A 9,323-nucleotide genomic window follows, 5' to 3' on the forward strand; every position below is an offset into this window, starting at 1 on the left:
TTTCATTTTTTAGTTCATCATTTACACTTTTAAAATTTTTTAGTGGTTGCTCTAAAGTTAGCAGTACACATTATAAAGTAATCTAAGTCCATTTTCAAGTAGCACCATATTGCTCTTTACATATTAGGGTTGATTCTAGAAGTCATTTTTTAAAAAATTCTTTTAAAAATGTTTTCATTTTTCTTCTTGGTGAATTTTTCAATTTTAAATTTTATGTTGTATTTTCTGTTTGAAAAATTGTGCCTGATTTTTTGTTGTTGTTGTTGTTATTTCCTTTCTTCTATTTTTTTCTGTTTTTCCCTTTTGGAACTTTTCTTAGATGAAAACTGAACCTCCATGACTGATCCTCTAGGTTGCTTACATGTGTATGTGTGTGTGTGTGTGTGTGTGTGTGTGTGTGTGTGTGGTGTGTGTTGGTCTTGGCCATCTCTGAAAGAGCAAACTATAAGACCTGCAGACATGGCCAGGCCACTTGGACTGGCAAGGTTTATTTCAGAATATGAAGGGAGGGAGAAGACAATAAGACTATATGCCCTTTGGTCACTTCTCTGCCCACCTCCTCCAATGAAAAGAAAATCTTGCCAATAGTAAAGTAAGAAAGGCCTTCCTATGGTGATAACTCTGAGAGTTTTATTTAGATTACTTTATTTTTAAAGAGGCTGTTTCTCTGGCATCAGCATGGTGGCAAAACACTATTTCAAGCCTGAGAGTAGGGAAGAACAATGTGGTGATGACACATACAGGGATCCTTCAGACAATTCATGATTTACATTCATCTGTTTCTGCCCCTTCTCTTAATTTATATTTCCATGCCCTCTGACTGAAGGCACAAGTACATATCTCAGGGATTTGTTGTGAAGATTAAGTGGTACAATAATGGAAAACCCACACCATGTTGCCTGGCAGCTAGTAAGTACTCAACTGCTGGACATGGTGATTGTACAGATATGCCCTATGCAAGGGAAGGAAAGTTAGGTGCCATCTTTTGAAGAGAGGAGTATCAGATAATTTACGGACATATTAAAACCACTACTTTATTTCTAACAGCTTTTTTTGGGAATTTCTAAGGTTTTTTATGTACATGATCCCATAATATGCAAATAAGGAGAAATATTCCCCCTCCCTTCTGATCTATGTGCCTTTTGTTTTACTGCCTTTCCTTATTATACAACCTAAGATCTCCAGTAAAATTATTTTAAAAATATTGAAATTAATTTACTATGAAGCACCTGAAGCACTAAACTTTCACTATTTGCTTTTTTGGGGGGGCGGCTGAATCTTTCTTGCTGTCACCAGCTTGGAGTGCCGTGGCACAATCTCTGCTCACTGCAACCTCCGCCTCTCAGGTTCAGGGGATTCTAGTGCCTCAGCCTCCCGAGTAGCTGTGACCACAGGTGTGCACCACCATGCCTGACTAATTTTTGTATTTTCAGTAGAGATGGGGTTTCACTATGTTGGTCAGGCTGGTCTCGAACTCCTGGCCTCAAGTAGTCACCTGCCTTGGCCTCCCAGGTGCTGGGATTACAGGTGTGAGCCACCATGCCTGGCCTATTTGCATTTTTTAAAATAACATGTCACATGTTGTGAATATGCCAAGTTTTATTATTTTATTTCCCTCTCCTAGGAATAATCAGTAAACATTTCCATTGCTCTGTGATGCAAGTAATTAATAAAAATCTCCCTATACTGACCGCTTAGGGGAATTTTGTACTTTAATTCTTCATTCATTCTTTCACAAGTATACTCTTTCTCTAGTTTATAAACTTAGCAATTCATTCAACAATAACGAAAATTTGTATAATCAACTCTATGTCAAAGGCAGTATTGGTGCTGTATACAGCACAACCAATATCAAGAATATCCTTTTTCTCACAAAACTCAAAATCTATCACAAGAAGCAGACATTAAGCCAATAATTATAAAAATACAATAGTAGTCACTGGTGTGAAAACCTCTGTTGCTCTGAGAATGTATCAAGGGCTAACAAATGGCCTCAGCAGAGGGGGTTTAAAATGTCTCTTTAACTCTATGCATCCTGGTCGACCAAAGATACTTTGAGAAATAAGTCATTGCTGGAGAAAACTAACCTTAACTTAAGATTGTGAAAGTCTAATTAATATTACTCAGTGTTTAAAATAATCCCTTTTTGGTAATAAAGCATGACAAGTAATATTTTAGTTAATGTATATTTTTCTCCATACATTCCCTAATTACATTTTCTTCCAATTTAAAGCATTTTTACTCAAACACAGAATAAAGTGAATTTTATTGACTTCCAAGTGACCATTACATGGCAGGGGATTTATCTTTTCCTGTTCTATTAGTTGAGGATTTTTGATTTCATAATTGGTGGGTGTAATTTATTTCCAAAACAGACTAGCACATTTGCCAGAGGGAAGAATATTATTCGTTGTTAATAAACTGGGGTACTGGGCATCTAGAGGTTAAAATTAGTTAAGGAGTCTTTTTTATGTATAGATATAGATTCGATTATTTCTATTTCTCCATCAGGTTATGCTGAATAACAAGAAACACCTCTATTTCTGAACAAACTCCCCTGAATTTACCTTGCTAGAAATTTTAATTGGTATTAGCATAATGAAGCTTATGGGTATTTGATTCTCCAAAGTTAATGTTCTGCAGTTTACAACAAGAAAATTTGAAGCATTTTCATATTGTGGGGAAATTAAAACTTTTAATTTAGAATCATCTTTCTTAGTTTTAAAGAAATTTTGTGAAGCAAAAGCATTACTGAATTGAAGTGGAAATAAATGAATAGTGTTTGATTTATTTTTATAATGCCTACTGGTCTGCCATGAATAATGACAGCGTTTACAACTGAGAGCACATTTAATGCATGTGTCATGCTGGGATTGGATAGAAGTGCTAACACTAAATAATTGCCTTTTTGTAAACTTGTGCCTTGATAATAGAGCATATTTTTAAAAAGTACATGATTGGCCACATGATTTTGTGTAAAAGTAGCTCATTAAGAAAACAAAAGGCAACTTCAATATGGGTCTGAGTTAAAGAAAATGACACAGTTAAAGCTCTGATGGGCCATAAAAGATAATGTTGGATCACAAAGACTTCCTTCTTTCCTTACTGATCTGTGCTGTCGGAGAGGCATTAAAGTATGTCCTAAGATGCTTATGCTCTAAAAGATTGTAACTACTGAAGGATACTTACACTTGGGTTAGAAGGAGATAGCTCAAGGTTATTCTAAGTAAAATATTATATGTGCCAGCTAAATTGCCAAAGGCAATAAATATAAAATATTTTTATCTATCCATGTACTTTGAGTCTCAGATTTAGCACCAATGTGTGCCCTCCATTGAATATTTTTCAGAGAAGAATCTTCAAATAACTCTCAAAAGATATACTATGGCATCATTCTTAATTAGAGCACTTTAGCAAAAAAAAAAAAAAAAAATGGGTATGAGTCCCTTACCCATCGTTATTGTCAAGGATAAGGTAGTAAAAGGGATATGTACTTTCCATAGACGTTGGTTAAAGGTAAAAGAAGTGGGAGTTGGGAGGATGGAGATAACACCAAAAATTATTGAGTGTCTGCTATATTCCAGGCTTTCAAATAAGAATAGTAACTAACAATGGTTAAACAATCATTATACTAAGTGATTTATGTAGATGATTTTATTTCATTCCCCATGACATAGCTTTAAAGGAAATGCTATTATCTCCAATTTGCATGTGGCTAAAATGATACCTTGCAAGGTTAATTAAATTTACTGGTTTAAAATGCAGATATCTGACTCCAGAGCTCTTAATCACTGTGTCAGTATACATGTGATTGCATATTCCTTCCTAATTATACACTTTATGAGGTAGATATTATTATTACCATTTTTAAGATTTGTAAACAGAAACTGAGGAGATAACTTTTCAAAGACCATATGGCTCATAAGTGTGTTTTTTCATTCTAAATCTAGATCTATAAATTTAGAGTAGGTTGTATAATATGGAGGGAAAACACAGGAATTAAGAAGGATGCATGTATTAGAGAGAAATCTAGATAAAATAATCACAGAAGTGTTTGAGGATAAATATCTTTATATTCCAAGACAGTGGCAAGTAGAGAATAATGTAGGAAGAGTTGTTATCTCTTTTCCATCTCCCTAAGAACTTTCTTTCAAGCATAAAGAAATTCCAGTGGGATCACTTCACTTTCTAGATGCAATTTTGACCATGATTACTAGTAGGTGGGATTACCGTTTCTTACAGAAGTTCTTGTATCTAGGCGTAGTTGTCTGTCTTCTATGCATTTTGATGAACAACTATTCAGGACCTGCTCATGGTTGATATGTTGGTTTTTGCATCTAGTTCCTATTCTTTTCAGCCATCAGCAAGTAGTAACAAAGATGCAAGTGTTGGATTCAGACTTGAAGGAAGGTAGGGTACTGCAGTTTGAACTCGAACCAAAGCTACATGCTCAATCCAAGATTTACTAGAGCCCTGTATTAATCTTTATCAGACACAGACTTAAATATTATTAAAATGTTACTTCTTCTTCTATATCATGGATGTCTTTGAACTAATGTCTATCAGAAACCTCCAGACAGAGTGAAGGTGAAGGTGGATTAGGAATATAGACAGCGCAGGATTTTACAATTCCTGTGACCCTGGCTAAAATAATCAATAGCAAAAACCCAGTATTAACTCCAGTAAAATTAATTCTTGTGACAGCTATATTAGAAAAGGGGGTCCAACTGATGAAGTAGGTCTTATAATAGTATAAATATGTTGGAAAGTATCATTAGTTTTTTAGCAGTTTTCAGTGAATTTGTATTTTAATTCCTGGAGAAAGAATTGCAAGTTATATGTGGGTATAAACATTGACCTTGTTAACTGTTGTCATTGCATTGATCAGGTATATTTCAAGAAATTCCAGCAAACAAATATTTAAAGGAATTTTCAAATTAACATCAGAATAGTCCTATTTGTGTTGGCTCTGAGGACAGAAGAAGGATTGGTAAGCGGAAATGCAAGAGGCATATTTTTGGGCCCAATAAGAGAAAAATGAAGCAAACAATGGATGGAGTTGCATGAAAAGCATTGCCAGTTGGATTCCCTAGGAGCAGCCTCTGGGACAGAGTTTAGTGTTCAGGGAATTATTTGAAAAGTGCCCATGGAATGCATGTGGAGAGCAGGAGAATTAAGTAGAATTCTGCAGATTTTTAACTACAATGGAAACCCAGTGGCCCCTCAAAATTGTCTTCAGTTGGGCCATTCATTGGCTGTGAGTATTCTGGAGGTTCATGTCTCTGAGTGAGGCAGGTCTATGCAGCTGAGGCAATCCCCAGAGGACTGTTTACTACTGGTACACCAGGAGTTGACAATGTGTCCTCCATGAAGAGTGTCCAGTGGTATATAATAATATTCACCACTGATAGTTACTCATGACTGGTTATGTTCAAATATAGCCTTGATAATCATTTACTAGAAAAGCTGGAGAATAAATTTTTGTATTGAGGACAGACATTGGTGTCCTTTAAGGACTCCTTTCAACTGTATTATTCTATGAGCCAATAAAAATTGAAATGTCTTGACGTCGTGGTATTAATCTAGCCTCATTAACTTCTGAATGGAGATCAAACTCAATGCGACTGATAAAAATTTGGAACACTTAAAGTAAGAAAGGAGAAAAAAACTGTTTAACTTATTTCTTATTTTAGTACTTCTTTTACACCAGGCATTAAGCAGGATAAATCAAAGGGGACCATATACTATAATGAAATTTATGAACATTAAGAAGATCAGTGAGAAAAGAAAGGACTGATTTTTTGACAGACTTTTTTCAAAATATATTGTATTTAACTTTTTACCATGTAGTGTAATATATTCTGCACAATCTAGTAAAAAAAATTTTTAAGTGAATCAAAAATTTAAAAAATGAAGACATTTACCTTCTTAAGTATATCAGTTAATACCATTCTCACCATGAAGATGGAGACAAACTTGCAAATTGGGAGGACATTGATGCCTGATTGTTGAGAGACTTACCATCCTCATACTTCTGTGAGAAGATAGATGGAGGTAAAACAGGTTGTCACTGTATATAAAGGTGAGATTTAAAAAGTCTCAGATATTTATTTCTTCTAAACCTCCTAACATAGAGAAATACATACATAGTATGAATCCTTAATAGGGATATTGACGAAACACATAAAACGACAGAAATTTAATTTTTTGTTGATGAGAACAGATTTCTCATGAATTGTGATGAAGTCATTGCCAAGAGCTTTGTTTGAAGATTTGCAGTTTGGTTAAGAATTAGAGAGCTCCTCACTTTGAAGAGTATATTTACTTGTAACTATCCATAACTTATGCATCATTCTCAGTCAGGGCCACAGGCAAGTCTGTCTTCATTTTCCCTTTCTTGTCATAGACAGGATCATCTGTAGAATTCTAGGCTAATGGAGCTGGCTTATTCAGTGCAGGGCAAGATAGTCGCAATTTGAAGTGATTAAATAGTGGGGATTGAATCAGGTGTTTTCTGAAAACTTCCTACCCCACTGGCTTACATTTTGGTGCTTCCTTTCCTAGCACACTTCTTATATTTAGCCATGATTATCCTCTTTCTGTTCTCCTCTTTCAGTGGGCACTGAATACTTATGTTCAACTACTTCCAAAATAATTATATTATAGCATAATTATAATATAGACTCAGTGAAAACATTTGGAAAATACAGGAAATCTTTGTATTTCTACTAAACAGAGTTATCTACCTAACGTTTTTCAGTCTCTTTTTCTTAAAACACAAATTGATTTATGATGTAAATATTAAGGACTGCTTATTGCCACTTGTTAAATATATATATGTAGCATTTTCCAAGTCATTAAACTTTATTGCTTGAATAACTTTCCATTACTGAATGTATAATTTACTTCATCAATCCCCCATATTTGGATGTTGAGGTTGCTTAAAATTTTTTCAGTATTACAAGTATTACTGAGATATATATTCTTATAACTTTGTGCATTTCACTGATTATTTCTTAGAATAAAAGGGAATATGAAATATTTAATAAAAAGTTTTAGTAAACTGTATTAAAATCTCCCCCCAATTTTAGATGTATTTATACTCAATTCTGCTTTATGTTAAATGAACTTTTCTCTGAATCCTTGCTTCTGAACAATGACTTCTCTCATTCTTGTTAAAATTTACTGATTTGATAATCAAAATTTGATATCCTGTTTTATAATTAATAGTTATTTAATACATAGTATTGAATACAGTTACGCACCTCATAACACTTTCTTCAATGACGGATGGCGTATACAGCACTGGTCTCATAAGATTATAATGGAGTTGAAAAATTCCTGTCACCTAGTGACATAGCTGTCATAATGTTGTAGTGCAACACATTACTCACGTGTTTGTGGGGATGCTGGTGTAAACAAACCTACTGCACTGCTAGCCATACAAAAGTACAGCACCTACAATTGTGTGTGTACATAATACTTGATAATAATAATGAATAACTCTGTTACTGGCTTATTTAGCATAAATATTTTAGGTTGTGTTCCTTTTAATTATATAAAATAAAAGTTAAGTGTAAAACAGCCTCAGGCAGGTCCTTTATAAGGTATTCCACACTAGGTCTTAGCTAAAAGTCCAGGAAGTGATGGGAAGTATTCCTGAAGAAGGCATTGTTACCATAGGAGATGATAGCTCCATGTGTGTTATTGTCTTGGTCCTGGTATGACAACATGTGGAGGTGGGAGACAGTGATATTGAGATTCTGACCTGGCAGGGGAGATACCATGATCACGAAGGTGGTTTTCCCAGGGCGAGGCTTATCCATTGCACTCCGGATGTGCTGACCCCTGTGATTTCCCCAAATGTGGGAAACTCGACTGCATAATTTGTGGTAGTGGGGGACTGCGTTCGCGCTTTCCCCTGTTAAAAAAAAAAAAAAGAAAAGAAAAAAAAAAAAGAAAAAGAAAAATGAGATTCTGACCCTGCTTAGGCCTAGGATAATGTGTGTGCTTGTGACTTATATTTGACAAAAATGTTTAAAAGTTAAAAAAAAAAATTAAAAACAAAACAGCTTATAGAATAAGGATATTAAGAAAGAAAATATTGGGGGGCGGGGGGGAGCAAGATGGCCGAATAGGAACAGCTCCAGTCTCCAGCTCCCAGTGCGAGCGACACAGAAGACCCGTGATTTCTGCATTTTCAACTGAGGTACTGCGTTCATCTCACTAGGGAGTGCCGGACAATCGGTGCTGGTCAGCTGTTGCAGCCCGACCACCCAGAGCTGAAGCAGAGCAAGGCATCGCCTCACCTGGGAAGCACAAGGGGGAAGGGAATCCTTTTTCCCAGCCAGGGGAACTGAGACACACAACACCTGGAAAATTGGGTAACTCCCACCCCAATACTGCCCTTTACCAAGGGTCTTAGCAAACGGGGACACCAGGAGATTATATCCCACACCTGGCCAGGAGGGTCCCACGCCCACGGAGCCTCCCTCATTGCTAGCACAGCATCTGTGATCTAAGGGCAAGGTGGCAGCGAGGCTGGGGGAGGGGCGCCCGCCATTACTGAGGCTTAAGTAGGTAAACAAAGCCGCTGGGAAGTTCCAACTGGGTGGAGCCCACAGCAGCTCAAGGGGGCCTGCCTGTCTCTGTAGACTCCACCTCTGGGGACAGGGCACAGCTACACAACAACAACAACAACAAAGCAGCAGAAACCTCTGCAGATGCAAACGACTCTGTCTGACAGCTTTGAAAAGAGCAGTGGATCTCCCAACACGGAAGTTGAGATCTGAGAAGGGACAGACTGCCTGCTCAAGTGGGTCCCTGACCCCTGAGTAGCCTAAGTGGGTGACATCCCCCACTAGGGGCAGACCGACACCCCACACCTCACACGGTGGAGTACACCCCTGAGAGGAAGCTTCCAAAGCAAGAATCAGACAGGTACACTTGCTGTTCAGCAATATTCTATCTTCTGCAGCCTCTGCTGCTGATACCCAGGCAAACAGGGTCTGGAGTGGACCTTCAGCAAACTCCAGCAGACCTACAGCTGAGGGTCCTGACTGTTAGAAGGAAAACTAACAAACAGGAAGGACACCCACACCAAAACCCCATCAGTCCGTCACCATCATCAAAGACCAGAGGCAGATAAAACCACAAAGATGGGGAAAAAGCAGGGCAGAAAAGCTGGAAATTCAAAAAACAAGAGCGCATCTCCCCCTTCAAAGGAATGTAGCTCATCGCCAGCAATGGATCAAAGCTGGACAGAGAATGACTTTGACGAGATGAGAGAAGAAGTCTTCAGTCCATCAAACTTCTCAGAGCTA

The 9,323-nt window shown here is 37.1% G+C and overlaps 1 non-coding gene across 1 annotated transcript; it reads left to right on the top strand.

The window, feature by feature from the left end:
- The first annotated feature begins 7,760 nt into the window (after positions 1–7,760).
- On the top strand, positions 7,761–7,924 carry LOC117098199. The gene has a single exon (XR_004443248.1). It is a non-coding gene; the product is annotated as a U1 spliceosomal RNA (small nuclear RNA).
- Positions 7,925–9,323: the final 1,399 nt, after the last annotated feature.

The sequence above is a fragment of the Trachypithecus francoisi genome, unplaced genomic scaffold, assembly GCF_009764315.1.
Source record: "Trachypithecus francoisi isolate TF-2019V2 unplaced genomic scaffold, Tfra_2.0 Lachesis_group15, whole genome shotgun sequence".
Classification (NCBI taxonomy): domain Eukaryota; kingdom Metazoa; phylum Chordata; class Mammalia; order Primates; family Cercopithecidae; genus Trachypithecus; species Trachypithecus francoisi.